Genomic DNA, 20,631 nt, shown 5'->3' with positions numbered 1-20,631 from the left:
GTGCCAAAGGCAAAGACATGAGCCCAAATAGAAATAGGCCTACAATATCAATAATATCCAAGATCAATAATGATCGTTCATATAGGCTATACAAAGTGGTCCAACTGTTAAACTGTGCTTCAAAAGGCAATGCAAGTTACCTTTCATGATATATACATTAAAATAATAATAATAATAATGGAAACAATTCCAATTTTCAGTGATATTCATGCATTTAAAGTGGGATAAATGGATCCTAACATTATCAAACACAAGCAGGTAATTGGAGTGCTTCTGGGTCTTCACCTTTTTTCCTTGGTGCTCATCAGTGTAGGGGCTGTCAAACTTGGTCCAGGAAGACAGATGCTGAGGGAGGCATTGTAGCCAAATAAAGTAAAAAAAAATAATAATAAAAAAATGCAACCTTGAGTGCCTCGGCATCCGTCTTCCTGGATTCCTAACAGTGCTTCATTTATAACAAAACAATAATGCAAGTGGTGGTAGATCCCTTTTTAATCAATAATGGAAGCCATTATAATTATCAATATAATGAATATGCAGTTATTCATGTGGTAATTTATCCATTACTAGATACACAACACATACAAACAGTCATAAGTGCTTCAATAGACTGGCCTAACTGCATGGTTGTACCTAAACAGGAGCACAAGGGCATCGGTCTACAATCCCTTGGTGGCAAGGAAGATGGAGGCAAGGCAAACAATTACAGGCTGCCCTTTTAATGTATGCCATTGAAATGTTGACAAAATTATCCACTGTTGGCTCCTTAGTGGCACCTAGAATCCAGCTGACTAAATTATTAAGTACAAGAGGAACAGCTGTTTGTGCTTCACTGAACGTCTGTAGTCTTCTGCAGTGGGAGGCCATGGGAACAACGTTGTCCTTTTTCAGTGTTACTATCTGTCTGGCTCATTTTGCTGGACTGTCACAATCTGTTTCCACACCTAAGGGTAACATGTCGAAGACCATATCTGTTGACAAAGTCTGAGCAGCAAACAACAATTCAGGCATTCAGTATTACAAGTGGTGGGGGTGAATAACACAAGATGCCGGCGGTCATGTCGGAGTCTCCTCTTCAATGTATCCTGTCAATAACAACAAATCAAACAGAAAAATTCATGAGTCATGAATACCGGCAAAGGGGGGCTTGATATTGTAGTTTCTTAACATGGTGGGCAGTGTGGCATAATGATTAGTGAGGTGGTCTTAAGATCAGACTAGGGTTGCTGACTCAAATCTCTGACCACTGCATACACCTCCATCCATGCCTAAAGTGCCCTTGAGCAAGGCATATATCCCAACATTGCTTTAAGGAAGGTAAACTATACTCTTTAAATTACTGTAAGCATTACTGTTGCATCACACTGCCATAAGACTTCTGCCTTCCTACTACAAAATAATACAGGTGGCAAGATGAATGGTCACACACATGTATGAAATTTGCCTTAATTTCGACAAATAATAAATTGCCTTGCAAACACCTGTAGCTTGAAACAGACAACAACCCCACTTGACTGAACCAGGCCAATATGTATTCCTCAATTTGTCTCATTACTTAGAAAATAATATATTATAAAGTACATGTGTGTTGGGCACACCCTTGTATGTGTATTTGTGTGAAGTTAAGATATGACTTACTGTTGATTCTCTGCTCTGGCAGGATCCCTCAAAACCTGGTATTCCGTGGGTAGCAACTTTTGGGTAACTGCACCTCGAGATCCACACAGTCAATGTCCTTGATATGAAGGTCCTGTGTAGGTCCTTTACTTCAGGAGCTTGCACAAAAGGAAAAAAAAGAATGTAGCTGGCAGACAAACAGTAGCCTATATTTTCGCTGGTGAACTGGTACAGTTGCATATTGTTAAGATCAAGCAAACAGACATGATCCTCATTAACATTCACACTACCTATTACAATCAGTGTGTTAACTTGTGACAACAGATTGTAGGCCTAATAGACTGCTGGATATTGTTAACACAGACCCCCCTCAATAACTCAGATGGGGTGGGGAACAGTCCTTAACTCAAACACAACATTTGGCTATGGTAAAGTACAACCAAGACATCTTTCCACAGATGATAGAACTAGCTTACCTGTCTGTGTGTCTTTGATGAAACCTTTTTGTCTGTCAGATGTGTTCTCCTAGCTTGCCAAAACAATACCTGAAGGCCTTCCCTTTGTCACGTTTCCCCCTGTGGAAAATCAGTACGTTATTCTTCAATCACAAAGCAATTAAGTCCATATAAACTAGCTTCTTAGTGTTATTTCCACATCAACGGAACAATTAATTCAACATAATTGAGCAAGTGCGTTGTGAGAGATCATCGTGGGGCTCGATTGACTGGGAATGGTTTCTCGGAATGCTCACCGCACTGAAGTGTTTGAGAATACAAGAGTCTCAGAAGTGTTTTCGTTGGTTTACTCGGTGTATTAACTGTCTGAATACACGGTATCAGTGTGATTCTAGTGTAGATCACTCCACCGGTATGGCACCATTAGCTCCATAACATCGATGTTATTTTAGTGCGACGCCATGCTGGTCTCGTCGAAGTGCAGTGTAATCGCTACTAATTTCCAAAGTGTAAAATTTAACTTAAGACGCAGCATGTGTATCCTCTAGCCGCCGTACGTACACAGCCGTTTATCTGTCATTCCCAGTCAATCAGCCCCACGTTCATCTCACACAACGTCCATGTAAACTTCAATCTTACGACCACAGACTTTGTTTAGATAGTCAACATTAAAGACTGTAAACTGAGATTAAAAAGGGAGACGTCCGGGGCGACAGTCCATCTGTTACAATGGCAACAGGGTGAAGCGTTTACCAAATCATTACCGTCATCTTTTAGGAATATACTTTACACACACCCTGACGTTGTTAAGAGCATGCCACTTACCATTATATGAGGTGAACCTCGTCCACTCCGAGGACCTTGTCTTGGAAGACAACACGTCGCGTTCAGCAAAAGCCATGCCTCCTGACTGCTCCGAAGACCAACTGGCACTGACGACATATTTTTATGTTTGCTGGGTTATCGACGCCCAGTTGCATGGCAGTGAGTCCAACATTGCTCGCCTCCTTCGCCTGGTCTACCATTAGGGCTAACAAGGGCGAGACGACTACCGGTACCACCATCGGGTTTTCAAAGAGCCCCATCATTTCGGCTACCAGTGGAGTTAACTGGTAGATAAGACTTTTGCCATAGCCTGTCGGTAACACGACGAAAACGTCCTTCTTAAAAATGAATGAACGTAGAGCCTCCTCTTGCTCACGTTTTAACGAAAACCCCAAGTCTGATGCCAATGCAGAATCAAACGAGCACTGTTCCATTGCCGCCGCCATGTTTCTTGTGCTTTCTCCACTGCCCAGCGTCTGACTGCTATGTCGTCACTCCCTCAAAACCCCGCCCCAGAACCCTCTGCCCCGCCCGCGTTGATTCAAAACACATCTCTGCGTTGTGATTGGTTTAGTTACCATCTTGCCAGATTCAGGGCAAGATTCAAAATGAATAGTTGTTCGATACCAGACCCACCCGCAGCTGAAAAATTTTCAGCGTCCAGCAGGTGGCGCTGGTTTACCAGGCTATGAAAGAAGTGCTCCACAAAAAGCAGATTCCAACTGCCCAATTGTTTGGCCTAGGGACAGATGGCGCTGCTGTCATGACTGGTAAGTTCTAGGTATCTAGAATGCAGAACAGTTAAGGAAATCTTATACAATTTAATTAATAATTGTGAAAAATGTAGGTGGAAGTTGTATGACAATGAGTCCCTGTGTCCAAAATGAGCACATACGAATGTCAGTTGTAACTGTGTTGCATTTGCTCTCTGTACTTGTATTGGAATAGGCAGACAGAATGGGGTGGCAAAGCTGCTGCAGGACGACTACCCTTGGCTTATCCATGTTGCCTGTGCAGCTCACCGGTTGGCTCTGGCCTGCCGAGATGCCACAATGGGAGTGCAGTACATGGCAACTTTTAGGGACCATTTGCAGCAGCTCCACTTGTACTTTCACAACAGTGCGAATAGAACTGCTGTTCTGTCAGCTGCCAGTGGCCTTTTAGGCCTGAAAGATTTGAAAGTTACGGTGAGGGAGTAAAAAAAAACATAATGTTAATATGGTTACATTTGTCTACAGCATAAATATGTAACCTTTTAACATTTTGATATAATCAGGAAGTGAAAGACACACGGTGGCTCTCTCAGCACCTGGCCATACAGAGCCTTCAGCGGAACCTGCCGGCTGTACTATCCGCATTGGCTGAGGAGGTCAAGGTGAATAAGTGCCCTACAGCCAAGGGGCTGTATGCATTCTGCTCCACCTTCAGGTTTGTGGCAGCACTGCATCTTCAGGCCGATGTGTTGCCCCACTTGGCCCGCCTGTCAAAGGTTTTCCAAAAAGAAATGGTCAACTTTTTGGCAATTCGGTATATGCCACTCTTATTATGACGCACTTACTCGTAAATGTTGGGCCAGCTTTGCACTTCCTTTCGATCGTGTCAGCTGTCATTTTCAAGTCTCTGGCGATCCCTAGCGGTGACATCTTACTTAAACCATGGCATTTTTTACGCGATCCTTACAAGATCTTCCACGGATCACCGTCACAGACGTTCACCGCATAATACAGGCGTCATCAAAAACCCCAATTTCAAGGAAAGAAAAAGGGTTCAAGCTCTACGTATGTAATTACATACACAATTATGAGGGTAAGTTAACAGTCTGTCGCCTATTGTGTTGACTGCATGATGCTAGGTCCATGGAAACAATGTTAATAACGACAGAGACTAGTATGAATTATAGTTTAACATCATAACTTATTTTTGTGCTTGGGTCAATGACGTTTAGGTGCTGTAAAAACTCGTATTTTAGGTAAACCACCGGAGTATCTTCTTTCGTTCGTGGGATTTATTCACACAACACAACACGACTCACTGCTTGTTACAGCAAGTGATTTCCAACTGTCATGATTGTGTATCCATTCCTCGCACGCGCATTTGATTCATAGTATCAACTTTGCGGGTGACCACGATTTCCTCGAGTTATTGTAGGGCTACTGCAGCTGGTGCGAAATCTGACATCGATGACCACTCCAACCAGATGTTGATCCAGGACCAACTTTATCAAGTTGTTCCAGGAACAACAGTAGGCTAACCCGAGGAAATCGCGGTCACCCAACTTTGCGTGCATGACCGGTGTCACCACAGTTGTTACACTGTTGTATGGATTAAATACGGTGGCTTATCTAAGCATTGCAGCACATTAATTAGTAATTAGGCTACTCATTTATGGACATTGGCTGTTGTAGGCTACTACCTGGCGTCTGAGACCAAAATATGTACTTGACCTGTTCATGGTAAACCTAGGCTACATCACATTAATAGAATGTCTCTGTCGATATCAGTCTCAAACAAGGTGTCAGGAGAGGTCACCGTTAGGTCGGAATGCTTCAGATCTATGAAGAAAAGTCAGAAGCCTCACTGTCTCAGTGTAAGGGAAATGTTTTTTTAAAGTGTTTTAGGACTGTTGTAAACAGAGCTCTAAATTTACTTTCTTCATCATTAGCCAAAATGGCCAGGTTAGACATTCACTACTGAGTCAAAGTAGCTGATTAATTGGTCTTTCATACCAGCCAAAATTGAAAATTCACCTGTGTTTGGCCAGTTGACTGGTGTTAATTTAGAGCCCTGGTTGTGAATAAGATGAACAGTATCATTGTACCGTGTAGCTTAGGCCTTGTTTGACATAAACAGTGTAACACATTAATGACTGTACTAACTATCACAGAGGATTTCGAGAGGTCTGATAATCTGACTCTGTAAATTGAGTAAAGTGTGTAACTATGATCTATTACAACAGCATTCATATTACTGACCATGTCATTAAACATATATTTGGTGTTACAATAGATGGTGCTGATGGATTCAACCCCCGTTGTTTTGGAGAGATGCCAGTGCTCCTGTGTGGCAGGAACGGCCCTGTGCAGCCATGTGGCAGCGCTGCTTTACCAGACGGCCCACTTCTCCGAACTGAAACTCTCTGCAGTTCCTCCAGTCTTCAGCTGTACTGAGACTGAACAAAAATGGCATAAGCCAAGGACCATGGTAGGGACCTTTTTAATGACTCCTCCATTGTGTGTATGAACAGAATTCAATGTGTCTTAAACATGTTTTTTTTTTTTTAACATGTTTCTACAGGGCATTAGACCTGGTCCAGTTAATGCCATGGTCATAACATCGGCCAGACCAAGAGAGAGACGACTTACTGAAGGGATCAAGTATGTCTAGTAAACATAAACACTCGCATGCCAACTCCAAAGTCAATTTATGCACATTAATTTAATAATAATAACAACAACAATAATAATAATAATAATAATAATTGTATTTGTATAGCACTGTATCATACAAGGCATGCAACTCAAAGTGCTTAACAAATGGGGGGGAAAACATCATTTTTAGAGATTTAAAAGGAGAGGTAGAGAGGAGATGCAGAAATAGCAAGAAGGCAGAGGAAGAAGAGATAGATGGAGATTGTAGAGTCATAAGGTCCACATAGGTTGGGACCAGGATTCTTAGAGGCGTAAGGTCCATAGTGACTGGGTCTAGCATAAGTCATACTGTAGACAGTCACACTGAATTTGGGCCCCCTTACTCATCTGTATTTTCTTTGTGTCTGTTGTATGTATTTTCACAGAAGCAGCTTATATAGAGGTGTGACTTGCCCTTTGCCGGAAATGGGGACCCTGAAAATAAAAGAGGCCTACCAAGGCCTTACAGAGGATGAGGCGCCACTAATTACACAAATGGGCATGTCCTGTGACGCCCCACTGGTCCAGTCACTGTTTGGTTCTGTACAGGAGGGAAGTGTCCTATCCTACCAGGCACGGGTGAAGAAGGGCCCCAACACCCGGCCGCACAGACATGCCCCCTCTCCCCCACAGCTGCCTCTGTCAGGGTATCGCCTTGAACAGTCCAAGTGTGCATTTGTGTGCACTGAACATCAGCACCATCACCTGGCGTCACTGACAACATCAGTGGAGGTTTCCCATGCCATCGAGAACAGCACAAGGCAGCAGAGTTCCTGCAGGGAGTGGCACCAACTGAGGCGGTGCCGCATCACTTCAACCAGATTCAGGGAGGTGTGCCATGTAAGGGGAGGGAGCTCTGCAGAGAACCTGGCTAAAAGGCTTCTTAGCTCTTCCTTATGGCCCCAAGGGCCAACCACAATTTGGTCTCGTGGAAATTAAATGTCCCAATTAAATGACCCGTCGCGCCCCATAAAACGGGTGTATGATCAGGTAAAGAGATAGGCCCAGGACCTGTTATTTATGAGCCATTAGCGCATTATTATACGGCCAGTGGTTTAATGCTGGGCAGCTAACATACTTACTTGGTTAACAAAATTAGTTAGCCAGGCCAAGGCAGCCTACTCCTAGACCAGATCAGCAAAACACAAATATTCAATAACACAAACCAACCCTTTATAAACCAGGTCCTGGCTCAGGCCGCCAACCTGGGCGAGATGCCTCCATTCGAGGCCGTGAAGTCAAGGCTGGAGAGAAAGCGGGCCAGCTTCATGCCCCCCATCCCCACCAACCTCCAACAGGTGACCGTGGAAGGTGATTGGGCCGATACGTGGGATGGTGAGAGATTTCTCACCAGGCACGATCGGGCCCTCTCGTATTTGGTGTTCTCCACGGAGGAGAACTTTCAAAAACTGAGTGAATGTCGTCAGGTTAGAAGCCATCCCCTCTTAACCAATATTTTCCCTGTTCAGTGAAATAACACCAATAATAATAGTAGTAGAAATAATAATAATAATAATAATAATAATAATACTAATAATAATAATAATAAGAATAATAATAATAACAATTATTACTATTATTATTATTATTATTATTATTACTAGTAGGCTATTATTATTATTATTATTGTTGTTGTTGTAATTGTTATTATTAAGCTATACATATAAATGTAACAATATCATGTCGGCCCCCTATGACATAACCTATATAGCCTATGTTTTCTATTTTTTATTTCATTCATATCTTAGGTGTACATGGATGCAACTTTTAAAAGTTGCCCACGGCCATTTTATCAGTTTTTTACCATCCATGGCCTGTACATGGAAAGAACGGTGCCATTCGTAATGGTGCTCATGGCTGGGAAGACTGAGGCCATGCACCGGTCTGTCCTACAACATATCAAACGGCGCATCCAGCGCCAAACTGGGCAACAGTAAGTCCATTGTTTATTGATGTGGCTAGGCCTATATGATCCCCACCCCGCCCCCAGTTTTTTTTTTTTTTACTGCGTTTGCGCCTGTTATTGCATGTTATCCATTCTGTCTGTAGATGGACGCCATCTCGGGTCATAACCGACTTTGAGATGGCATTGATGTCCGCTGTAGGACTGGAGCTGCCCAACGCCCGCAGACTGGGCTGCTACTTTCACCTGTGCCAGTCCTTGTGGCGCAAAGTGCAGGAGCTTGGCCTATCAGGTGCGTTTAACACAAGCACACAGTGACCCCCCCCCCCCACACACACACACACACACAGTTACCGGCGTTTTGGGAGTGTAGCCAATCATCAATGTCCCCAATTTGAAATACGTCGTGTTTGGAGAGCTCTTAAGGGCCCCGTCAAGTGATCGCCAAACGCCAAAACATACCCAAAAGAAAAATAGGCCTACTAAGGTTTAATATGCTGAAACCATAAAACAATTAACCACACACAATAGGCATACACATAGTGTAGGCTAATTTATCTCATTACATGACCTTTCAATAATCAACGCGTGGAAAAATCAACCGTCCTATCAAAACATGCAGTATAGCCTAGGCTACACACCAGCGCTATCAGACGCAAATATGAGAAAGAGAGAATGGGGTCTGCGCGTGATTTTTTGAGCGCTGCTTCAAATGCGTTGATAACACACCTCTGTAGGCTATTATAGCCTCGCTCTCGGAACCTCCCCTTCATCTCCTCTGCGTTTCCAACAAAATCCCGTCGTCTGGCATATCTTCCGACGTCTGTAGAACTGGATTTTGTGGTGGATGCGCGCAATGTAACAACATGCAGAAAGTGCAGTCTTTCCGCCATCTCACAATAATAACTCGTTCCCGTTTAAGTGTGTGATAACCTGCAATTCCATGTTCTTTACACTGTGTAGTGATTCGCATCCAGCCTGTTTACAGAACACACGCACACGCACACACACATTCGTAACTGGTGAGCACTGTTTTATTCACAGTCAATTGCTTCCTTCATTTTGCAGCCCACTACCGACAGAATGCTCGCTTGAAGCAGTGGGTCAGGAAGGCAATGGATTTTCTCCCGCTAGCCCTGGTCCGCCAAAAAATCAGATTTATGGTGACGTCTAGGCAGACCCGGCGCCTTTCCAGGCAGTACCGGGACTTCCGGGACTTAATTCAGTACATGAAGGGCACATACATCGGGGGAAACACGGTTTCCACCGGCCATGTGGAACGTGTATGGCCATACGTCCGACAACAGGACAAACAATCGCGTAGAGCAGGGTAACTGTCATTTGTTTTCTACACAGGCTTACTCTTTATTCTTTAATGCGAGGAGGACGCACCCCCCCCCCCCAGAAACCCACAGTAGGCCTACAAACCAATAACCCACCACCCATTTCCACCGTTTAAAGCTATTCTCCCATTTTCAGCATACGGAGGCCCACAAGGGAGATGGTGTAGCCCAGGGATTCTTAACCTTTTTGACGTCGAGGCCCATTTTGTCCAGTGCGCAGTGTCCCGAGGCCCATACCCATGTCCTATATATTATTATATATTATATTAGGCGGTATTATATTATATTAGGCATATATTAGGCCTATATGATATTATGAACATTCCACAGCCGGATGGAAGAATTCCCACAAATTCGAAGTATCACAATTAAGCAAAATTCGTGAAAGGACTGTCTTGTTAGGGGACATTTGCACAAGTAGCATATAAGGGATACAGATTCAGTAACTAGAATTAGCCTATTTTGAGTAGCCTAACCGTTGAACACCTATTTCTAACTAACAACGTGAGGAGGATATTAGGACACAGAAGACGTCGCCAAATCAGCTGGGAAGCGGAACCAGTTGATAATTTCGCTTTTTCCAAATACCCCACTGCAAAGTGTGTTACCGTCTTGTTCTTAAATGAATCTGTTCCAAACAAAAACAAACGCGGGTTTGGTCATTGCGCGCTATATGACAGAGTTGCGTTTGAGGGAAAAGACGCACACTAGTAGGCCTATTTGATGACTACGGTCCTACCCACGGCCCGCGCGGCCCACTGGTGCGAAACTGAAAGTTGTCTGCGGCCCTAGAGGTTGTGAGCGCGGTTTCTCTATGGTTAGAATCCCTGGTTTAGCCTATCACGCAACAATGCGTGCCTCGGCCCAGTTCTGACGCACGCTATTATTTCAGCTTTTCATCACAGATGGAACAGGGGGATGGATCGTCGCCACCCATCCCTTTGGACATTCATCCGGCGCCTGAAGGATGAGCAGCGGCAAGTGGAGTCTCGATGTGCGCGGGCAGAGCGGGGGGATCCTCCTCCTCCCCAGCGGAGGAAATGGCGGACGCTGGAGGAAAGGTTGAAGCGCCTCCGGCGCCACTACAGAAGAGGAAGGAGGACGCTGGAGCAGTACTGGAGGGCAGTGACGTACTGCATCACAAATTTTGAATGAATGAATGAATGAACGAATGAATGGATGGTTCGAATTGTTCGAGTGGTTTGAATGTTAAATGTTACCTCTGCCAAGGATCGCCTGAGTTTGTGTGTGTGTTGTCTGTGTTTGCCAGTTCGCTGCTATTCCAAGACCACAGTGGCCCATGCGAATGATGCATATACCATCGAGGCAAAAATAAAATTAAATTAAAAATAAATAGGCCATAACCCTTCTGTGGTTGTTTCAGTTTTGTTGGTCAAAATCATGTGTCATTTTGAAAGTCTGACACAGGAATATAGTTGTTCATATTGGCAAACTGATTATTTTTGTCCATCTAATTATGCCATGCCTTGGCGGAGGTATGTGCTCTCGGAGCACTTTTCTAGTTGTGATTTGTAGTCTGTTATTGTTATTGATATTGAGATGTTAATGAGAATGTTATTGTTGATAATGTTAGTCTAGTCTATCAATGATTGTTATTGTATTGTTATTTAGTTCGTTATTCATTAAACATGTAAATTGAATCCCTTGTACGATGTCCTCAATAATTTGCCATGACGTGCCATTGTGTGAACACGGCTGCATGAAATAACATTTGTTTCACCGAAACTCAGGCTACAGATTTAGTGAGTTTAGGCTAACTGAAAAGATAGGCTATTAGATAATTTTAATAAATGCACAGTGCAAATAAATCACTGGGAGCATTGACAGTGTTACGGACTTCTATCATTTTTTCAGTTACTTTATTTTGTCCAGCACCTGTAGGCCTACCACTGATGTGCACGCATTCTCTACCTTCTAGGCCTATTAGTTAATTTTGTCATGATTTGTCATCCTTCGCGCATTGGGTGCGTTTCCGTTGTTCCGTCAGTAACTTCAATATGCCTATTTCTGAATAGCGTACTGACATCACCACCAATTAGGATGGTGCATGTTAAAAAAAAACATGTCTTTTTTTTGAAAGCTGAAAAAAACGCATGCCGCCCGGAGGTTCTACTGTCTGTCAAGGAGGGAGATGGATGTTTGATGGAGATGTTTCGTAACTTTTTTTTTGCTTGGAAATGTCCCGCTGCTTAGGTTAGTGACAACAAGTGCTTTTTTGTTTTGCTTGTTTCTGTGTCGCGTCTCCTCTGTCCCTCCCATCGACACGAGAAGTCAATTTCCCCATTTTGGAAAGGCGGCTGCGCTAGGGAGAGCGCAAGGAATCTGCGCTTGACATAGCGTGTAAATAGCCTAGGTTAAGTATAGGCCTACAACAGCCTATTTTGGTCTGGTTGTAGCCTACATACCCCCTCATGAAACTGTTAATTGCTTCAGGCCCTACTGCCGCGATTTCAGAACCATGGACAGATCTTGTGCGCCAGCAGATGCTTTTTAGGCAAATGAACACATTTTTGACAACGGTGATAACGGCTTTTTTTCTCGATTGCAGTTTTGATCGAATGCACCACTGCAATAGCCTAGGCTTCGCTCTGTTAGGATAGAGGAATTCAGAAAAGCATATCCTGATAAAAGACTACATCCAATGCTTAAAAATGTGTCGGAATGGCGGTATTTTTGATAACATTCAGACGCAACGCCACTCCGACAATAAGACGTCAATGTCGGAATGGCGGGGTGTCGGAATGGCGGGGTGTACTCCTTTGAAGCCTGCACCCCGGTGACCTTTCCCTCTAGGCCAGCGTTCTTCACAAAAACCGGGGGGCAATCGCCATTCCGACACAACGCCACTTCGACACACCGCCATTCCGACATTTTTTTTAAAAAAAATGTCATTCCGAGCCTCTGATGTTCCTGCTCTTTTTCTGCCTTGTCCTTCGCAGCCAGTGTTTTTTTCAGACTAAAGGGCAGATTATAGTTCAGCAACAGCGCCCGTTTGTTACGGTCGCTAACCACGGTTGATGTTATAGATCTGGACATGAGGTCTCATGTTGTTAGCCACATTTGGCTACATAGCTACAAGGCTACAGTACAATAGTCAGACTGCAGGCATTGTGCCGTGAGTGCTAAACTGATGTATTGTTTGTTTGTTACTTACTAGTTCAGTCATTGTAGCTTCATTTATTTACACACACTGGAAAGAAAGCGTTCGTATTCCACAGAATATTGACAGCTTGGCTCTCGTAAACTACCGGAGAACTGTGCCGCCACGAGAACAAGGAAGTAGCGAGACGACCAATCACAGCGCCTTTTCTCTGCGACCTTCGCAACCGTCTGTCGCGTAGTCAGGATTTTTTTGAGGCGCGCGACGACGGTTGCAGAGCCTCTGCGTGGGAGGCGTGGTCGCGCACAGACGGTTGCACAGGCTCTGCAACCGTCAGCGACAATAAGTATAAATTGGCCTTAAGCCCACAATTAATAGAGAGCTCTGTTTAAAAACACCACTCTTCCTATCATTTAAACATTGTTGCAAGTGCTTAGGCGCGTGAACAACATTCTAACGCCAATGACATGTTCAACAATGTTGCGACACGAGCGTAAAGTAGTGGAGAGAGAGTGACAGCACAGTTACGATCAGTGTATCATTTTGTCACGGTCCAAAGGGCCTTAACTTGTCCCTTTTCCCTGCTTTATCAGACTATCTGGTCCCTTACATATCGGATGCTTATTTCCCGTTGCCCCATATTGGGAATTCGATATTAGAAAACTAGATAATTACCTGATGTTCATCACGGTCATAGCAGCAGGCATTTGAAAAAAAACAAAAAAACGTAGTGATGCAAGTTCTCCAGCGGGTTCAGTATAGCCTACACTAACAGTGATCTGCGGCCAGTCCTTGATAACTTTAACCAGTGCGCAGTTTAAAGCAGGAACAGGCACATTGCTCGAGGACAGGAATCACAAAATCCATCCAACAGCTCACAATATTCAATTCGTGTCGAATTCTGATCCTAACGGCTGTAAAAAGGCATGTCCGCGACTGCACTGTGGGTTATGAATAAGACTAATAAAAGCAAACATGAAAGACACTTCAGCAGATGACGTGCTCCTACTGACTGGCTATATGAGGTCCGGGCCTCATAATTTTCGAGAAAGCTCGACCAAGGCAACGAGAAGGCAACCAAATAAGCGCTCAAACACTAACATCAGAGGTGATGCTTTCTTTTTAAAGCGTTACATGCATTGCAATGAGTATCCCTACGCGCATGGCGCATGAGAAATGCACTCTCCAACTTGCCGACTTAGATGGAAATGTTTATGCATTTTTTCTTGGAGATGTCCCGCCGCTTTAGACTACTTGGTGACAACAAGTGCTTAGTTTGTTTTGCTTGTTTGTGTGTTTATCTTTGTCACGCGTCTCCTCTGTCCCTCCCATCGAGGGGAGAGGTCTGTTCCAGGCGGCCGCGCAGGAAGAGGTGGGAGAGTGCGCCTGGAATCTGTCAAGGTTTACTTCAGTAATCCACCAGTAGGCCTAATTTAGGGATTGAATAGCCTTAATATAAAACCAGAATTATTGAAAGACAACTACACTGCGTGTGCTATTTATTTAGGCTAAGGACTCGAGTATCCAGACTGGCCGCAATGGTCCAGACCTCGGTAATAATCCATTCTTTTTTTAAAGACGAATATTTAACTTACAGTAAAAACAAAAAACAAAAAAAAACAAAAAAAAACAAAAAACGAACATTAACATGTAGCACGTCTCATTACCACTTGCATTTAGTTATAGCCTACTAGGCTATGCCTAGACGTGGTGTTCTGTGCATGTTTGGTGTAGCCTATATATGTGCTGATTATGAACACACTTTGACAAAGCTGACAAAACTTTTTTTATGAAGTCGATTGAATGTTCCACTGCAATATGCAGTGGAATAGTGTAGGCTAATGCTGAAAAGTACCCTGAAGGCTATTCATCCGAATCTGCTTAAAAATGTGTCGGCATGGCAGTGCCTTTGATAAAGATCAAACGCATCGCCACTACGACAATAAGACTTCAATGGCGGTGCGTCGGAATGGCGGGGTGTACCCACAAAAACCCTGTTCCACAAACATACACACACACGTGTCAGGGGTTCATCTGACTGGAAGTCAATCTTGTGCTCCAGTTCTGACTTGGTTATTTCAGAGTCCTCTGCACATACACAGTATCGGCTACCCTAATGATGGCACTGATGACCAGACCAGAACTAAATGAATAAATCAAGTGCACACATAAAGTAGGGTACACAGATGCAGAGCGTGGCAACCCGACCGAAGCCCGACGGGCCGGGTCGGAACCCGACGGGGCGGGCCGGACTTGGACAAAAAAAAAAAAAAGAATATCTGTCGGACTCGGGCTTGAAGCAAACAGACATTGTGAAAAGTGTAAGCAACCAGAGGAAACGTTTCAGTTCATGCAAACGGCAGTTTTGTGATTAAAAAATAAGTAATTGAATATGCATAAATGAAAATGTTGGTAGGCTACTCGTGTGAGTGATTATTATTGGATGTATGCACGTGCCAGTTACCAGTGGCAACATGGACGCTCACTCCCAGTCAGCCGAGCAGGAATGCCGAGTCAACTTGCTTTCTTAATAAGCGCCAAATCAACAGTTGTCAGTGAACGTGTCGTCTTTTGTTGTAGGTCTAGTGTTATGGAACGCTAAATGAGCCACGCTTAATTAAATAAATATGGCAACAAATAATTAATTAAATGTGTCATTAATTTATTTAAAGTAGAAAAGTATTGAAATGACTCCTTTCACCATTTAAGCAATTATTGAATTATATTCATTTAATTGGTAACACTTTAGAATAATGGATGCAAAAAAGCATTATAAAGACTTAATAAATAATTAACTATTGATGAACAAAACATTAACAAACGTTTGTAAATGACTAGGAAATGTAAACAAATGCTTGTAAATGACTAGGAAATGCTATGTTAATATTTTATATTTATTAAACATTTAGAAGTTGCTTGTAAATGAATAAAATACTCTGTTATAAGGTGTGTAAGATCTTGCAGATATCATTTGTAGATATTTTATAAAGCATTAATAAAGCTTAGTTAATAATAAAAACATTTGTTAATGTTTTATTCATCATTTGTTAATTATTTACTGAGTCTTTACTAAGGAACATTATTATAAAGTGTTACCATTTAATTATTTCATGGCCCGTGTGTTTCAGCACATTATGAAATAATTGTATCTGTCAAACTCACCCATCAAAGTCTGTGGGCGTATCCTAAAATCTGATTGGTTGCACTGCCTATCAAGTCAAAACAGATCGAGCGTAGAGCCGATCATAGGAAAGATTTTGTCGGACGTTCGTGTGTAGGTATTAACGTGAATCACCCAGATCGGTGAGGTAAAAGGTGACCTGCCAGCATTCATTCACCGGGATCAACATTTCAACTGGTAAGTCCATTTTTATAAAAATGTGGAAATTTAAACATGGTTAATGTTTTGACCTAGGTTAAGGAAGTTCAGTTTGAACGGAATGGCTAACCTTAGCAAGCAGCTGTCTACCAGCTAGCTTACTGTGTGCTCAGATAGTGGTTGTGCTACTGTTGAGATATAATGGGCTATGGCAGATAGTATATTCATCTGTTTTTTGTTTTTTCACTAAAAGCCCATGATGTGATATGTTGTTGAGCAAGGATGAGACGTGTGCATTTGACGTGCAAGTGGATAGTGCCATGAGTGCCCCAGCCCAGCCATCCTTGAAAAATGTGTGCATGCATGTATTAACCTAGAATAGAACTAGTTGCTTCGTCGAAACAATCTGACTTCACTGTAGTAGCGATGTGTGTGAACATACTAGGGCCTATAGCTTGGGTAACATTAGGTAACATTGTAGCACACACTTTGTAACGTGTACAGTATGTCTATTCCAGGCAACTGATTACTGCCCGTCTCTCTTTCGCTAGCTGCTACTGCTTCCATTGGTTTTCTTGACCAAAAGCTTTTTTTCCTTCTTTTTACAGTGAAGATGGGACTGGGACGGATGAACTGATGGCAAAGCCGCGCACCTACCAAAGAAGTGACTGCACGAGAATGCCCCACAGACCACGGCAGAATGCTGACAGGAACAGCAACAAAACCAACTTCAGATGCATCATGTTACTTTGACGTTTCTGACATACCATGGTCACAAAGTAGTAACTTCTATTACATGTGACATGGGGGGTCGGCCCTATGTATTGTTATTGTGTACTGACGTAAGCATGATTCCACCCTGGTTGTGGTTTAGTTAAGTCCATCTCTACTATTATGAGTAGAGCATGGTTAGAGGTCATTACATTGTGGTTTAGAGGTAGGTATGGCTGGTGTTAACTGACTGTTAGGCACGATTTCAATGAGGTTAGGGAAAGGTTTTTCAGTGGAACAGTACCATTGGCCTGCGGGACAATTCAGTCTATTTTTTCCCCCTTTTCTTGTTTTTGTTTTCAGTGTTTGTGATGTGGGACGGGCTGTGTGAACATAGACACACTCCCTTTGGTAGACACTGTTACTCAAAATTGTTACACATAATAACTTGACCCTTCCCTCTCATTCCAGTCTCACATCAAAAACATCACCAAATCTGCCTTTTTCTATCTCAAGAACAGCTCCAGACTCCGGCCCTCACTCTCCGACTCTGTGACCGAAACACTTATCCATCCTTGAAAGGCGCTATATAAAACCAAGTTATTATTATTATAATATAACAATAGATGTCTCAATTGTTTAACAGTTGACCAATAATGATTATCTAACCCTTACAGTGACAGTTAAGGGTTTATCAAAGTGAAAATACTGTAGGCCCCTAGGCCCTACAGGGGCAAATTATTATCAGCAGTTGTAGCATACCAGCTATATTGTATTGATGGTATTCATAGAACCTACTAGGTCTGCAACTAACGATAATTTTAATAGTCGACTAATCCAGTGTTTCTCAGCCTTTTTTTTAGGCGAGGCACCCTTCCAATTCATGAAAAATTTCAAAGCACCCCAAACCAACAAACCGTAAAATAGCATCGCATCCGATACCACACAAGCTTAGAAAAGTAACACATTTGGTCACACGACCTACGTTTGAAGTTGCAGCTTACTGGGGTGACCTAAATTTACTTTATTGAGCGTAAATGGCAGATGAAAGATTCCACTAACTAGCATTAACTTATCAATTTAGACAAATATATCTTATATTACATAATTTATTTATCAGCCACTTTTCCGCGGCACCCCAGGGTTCCCTGGCACCCCTGTTGAGAAACACTGAACTAATCGATATATCTAGTCATGATTAGTCGCGAAGAAAAAGAGACTTACTCCAACCTTTGACAAACCTTCCTGGCCTCTTGCGCAGGGATAAAAAAAATCTTTCAGCTCACATTGATCTTTAAATCTGGATAGTAGCTGATTTACTCAAAGATACAACGTCCAATTCATACGTGCTGGACAATTTTAGGATTCAATAAAGTAATAAAGCTGATATAAGTACCCATTCGTCAAGAGTAAGAGCATGTCAGAAGATTGAACAAAGGTCTCGACTCTAGGCTTCTTTGTGGAAAACTAACAGTCTATAGCAGCCTGTAGATGGAGTAAACATGTACAGCATCACAACTTCTTCACTGTAACAAATATGTGGCATATTTGGATAGTCCGTGCCTCTTTCACTGCTTGTAAATATTGTAATTATTGATGGCTAGTCTTCCTCTTGTTATTTATGCCTCCAATAGATACTTTGAAATATACTAGAAAGTTAACTTGGCTCAGTTCATGCTGAAAAGAAGATACAATCACTGACAAAGACAAACATTTATTAAATCTGTTCAATTGTGTTTCTGCAGGGAAAGAGCAAGAACAAAATACAGGAAATTGATCTGAAGTGCACAAAATGTGTATCAATGTGAGGAGGTTAGAATAACGTAGTAGTTGCTTAAAGATGGCTTACAAGTCTACATCAATTGCAAGATTTAAAGGATTTATAGGTTGCATGCATAGAAATACTAAAACATGCAGTGAAATTAGAGTTGTGTGCCTATACTGGGCGTAGCAAGGTTTCCCGCAGAGGAGCTGTCCGCAGCAGCCTCCTCTAGTCTTGGTGGACACGTCGTGGAACTCATCCCTATCTGCAACCTTGGTTGACCACCTCAGTGCTATGTGTTTGGACTCGGCTTGGATGGCAGGTTGACTGCAGTTAAACATGGGAAGAAAGATATACCAAGTTGTGCAGAATTATATAAACAAGACTGAACTGGAATATTACATACATTTAGGAAAATCATGGTGTAACAAAGAATGGTGATCACTTACACCTAATGGTGTAACTGAACCTTGGGGCCCACCTCAACACAAAACCCACAAACCAATATTATTTAAAGGCGCACTTGGAATACTGTCCACATTGCGCCCAGTTTGAGAATGAGTGTAATCACTCTACTTTCCTTCTGGCCTCCAGAGCTTTAACCCATTGTAGCCTGGAGACACATATACGCTGCATTCAGGTTCTTGAGATTTTAGGGTTTTTTTTAATTAAAAATGTGGGTATGTTAGAGCTGACTGAACACATTGTAATGGATAACATGTGTGTGGTGAATTGTATAGTAAGTGAGTGCGTCTGAGAGTGCTTGACTGATTGTATAGTTAGTTTTTTTTTTTCAATGATACAAGCATGTCATGTTCTGTATTCGTGTACAATAAAAGTGTAGTACTAGACTATAATGATGATACAGGCCTTGTTTATCTGCGGTTTTCTTGACAGATTTCATTTGACTGGCTCTCTGATCCAGGTGTTGAGAGTGCATGACTGATTGTATAGTTAAATGTTTTTTTTTGCAATGATACAAGCATGTCATGTTCTGTCTTCGTGTATAATAAAAGTGTAGTACTAGACTACAATGATGATACAGGCCTTGTTTATCTACGGTTTTCTTGACAGATTTCATTGGACTGGCTCTCTGATCCAGGTGTTGTGGGCAGTCAGGCTTTGTTGATTATCTGCATAAATAATACACATAAAGTCAGATGATCCATGATCAGTGCAAGCTTGCAATCTCAGCTAAATTGATACTGCGCCATTTGTGGAAATAAGGTCATATTACGCCTCCCCTTGAGTTAAATGATCGAGGTTTACCTTCCTCCTGTACTTTCAATCGTTTTCAGAGTATGGCTGTGCAAATACTACCTCCATGCTCCACCATGCTAGTGATAAACATTGAATCCTATGAGACCAGCTGGCGGCTAGAGAAAGGTAAAACTCAATCATTTAACTCACAGGGAGGTGTAATATGAGCTTATTTCCAAAAATAGCACAGTAGTAGTAGTAGCCTTATGTAGTATTGGCAATTGTTTTGCAGTGGGTGGTACACTTCTCACACCCACACACACAAAACATTTCACAGATAAAGAATTTAAATTTAAAAAAAAGGTGTAGGGGTTAAGATAAAATAGTAATCTAAAAGAAAGCTCTACAGAATAAATCTTAAAATCGCTAAACAGTATCACTTCAACACTTGATTAGTCAAATAAGGTTTGATTGTACCACATTAAGATGGTACAAGTGTGTGTGGTCAAAATTTTATCTTATATGATTCATATGCAGATTATTATATGTACATGTCTATGCAGGATTGAGATATGTGTATATGACTATATGTATATATCGTTCCAGTATGTAAGCATTGTAATCTGTGTTAAGTATTGGGTAAACTTTGCTAGAGTGTGGGGGCTGTTTGAGGTGTGTTCAAGCTAATTAACATCTGTATAGGGCCTAGCAGGCCACGGGGCTGTGTGAGCTCACACAGTATAAAGGCGTTGAGAGGACACAGCAAAGGGCGCATCCCAACTAGGTAGATCAGCAAGACTGGTGTATCATTAGGATGTTGCCCTGTTCCATAATTTCTTTGGAGCAGTATGAATAAATACATCTGCAGAAAACTCATCGGACCCAAAGTGCTTGTCTGACAGTAATAGAAAAGAAAATACCCACATTTAATGGTGTCAGAAGTGCGATAATGATGAAGCTGCAGACAG

General features: G+C 42.4%; 1 long non-coding RNA gene across 2 annotated transcripts; it reads right to left on the bottom strand.

Moving 5' to 3' along the window:
* Positions 1–669: 669 nt before the first annotated feature.
* Positions 670–3,178, bottom strand: LOC134468354 (uncharacterized). 2 transcript variants are annotated; one of them, XR_010038770.1, is made up of 4 exons: positions 2,898–3,178; positions 2,094–2,192; positions 1,639–1,775; positions 670–1,085 (listed from the first exon to the last, which is right to left on the bottom strand). It is a non-coding gene; the product is annotated as an uncharacterized LOC134468354 (long non-coding RNA). The 2 variants fall into 2 exon arrangements; XR_010038769.1 differs by lacking the exon at positions 2,898–3,178 and having other exon boundaries at positions 2,094–2,337.
* Between the last annotated feature and the right edge of the window lie 17,453 nt (positions 3,179–20,631).

The sequence above is a fragment of the Engraulis encrasicolus genome, chromosome 18 (genome assembly GCF_034702125.1).
Source record: "Engraulis encrasicolus isolate BLACKSEA-1 chromosome 18, IST_EnEncr_1.0, whole genome shotgun sequence".
NCBI lineage: Eukaryota > Metazoa > Chordata > Actinopteri > Clupeiformes > Engraulidae > Engraulis > Engraulis encrasicolus.
Note: the sequence above shows the minus strand (reverse complement) of the source record. Positions and strands in the feature narration are given on the sequence as shown.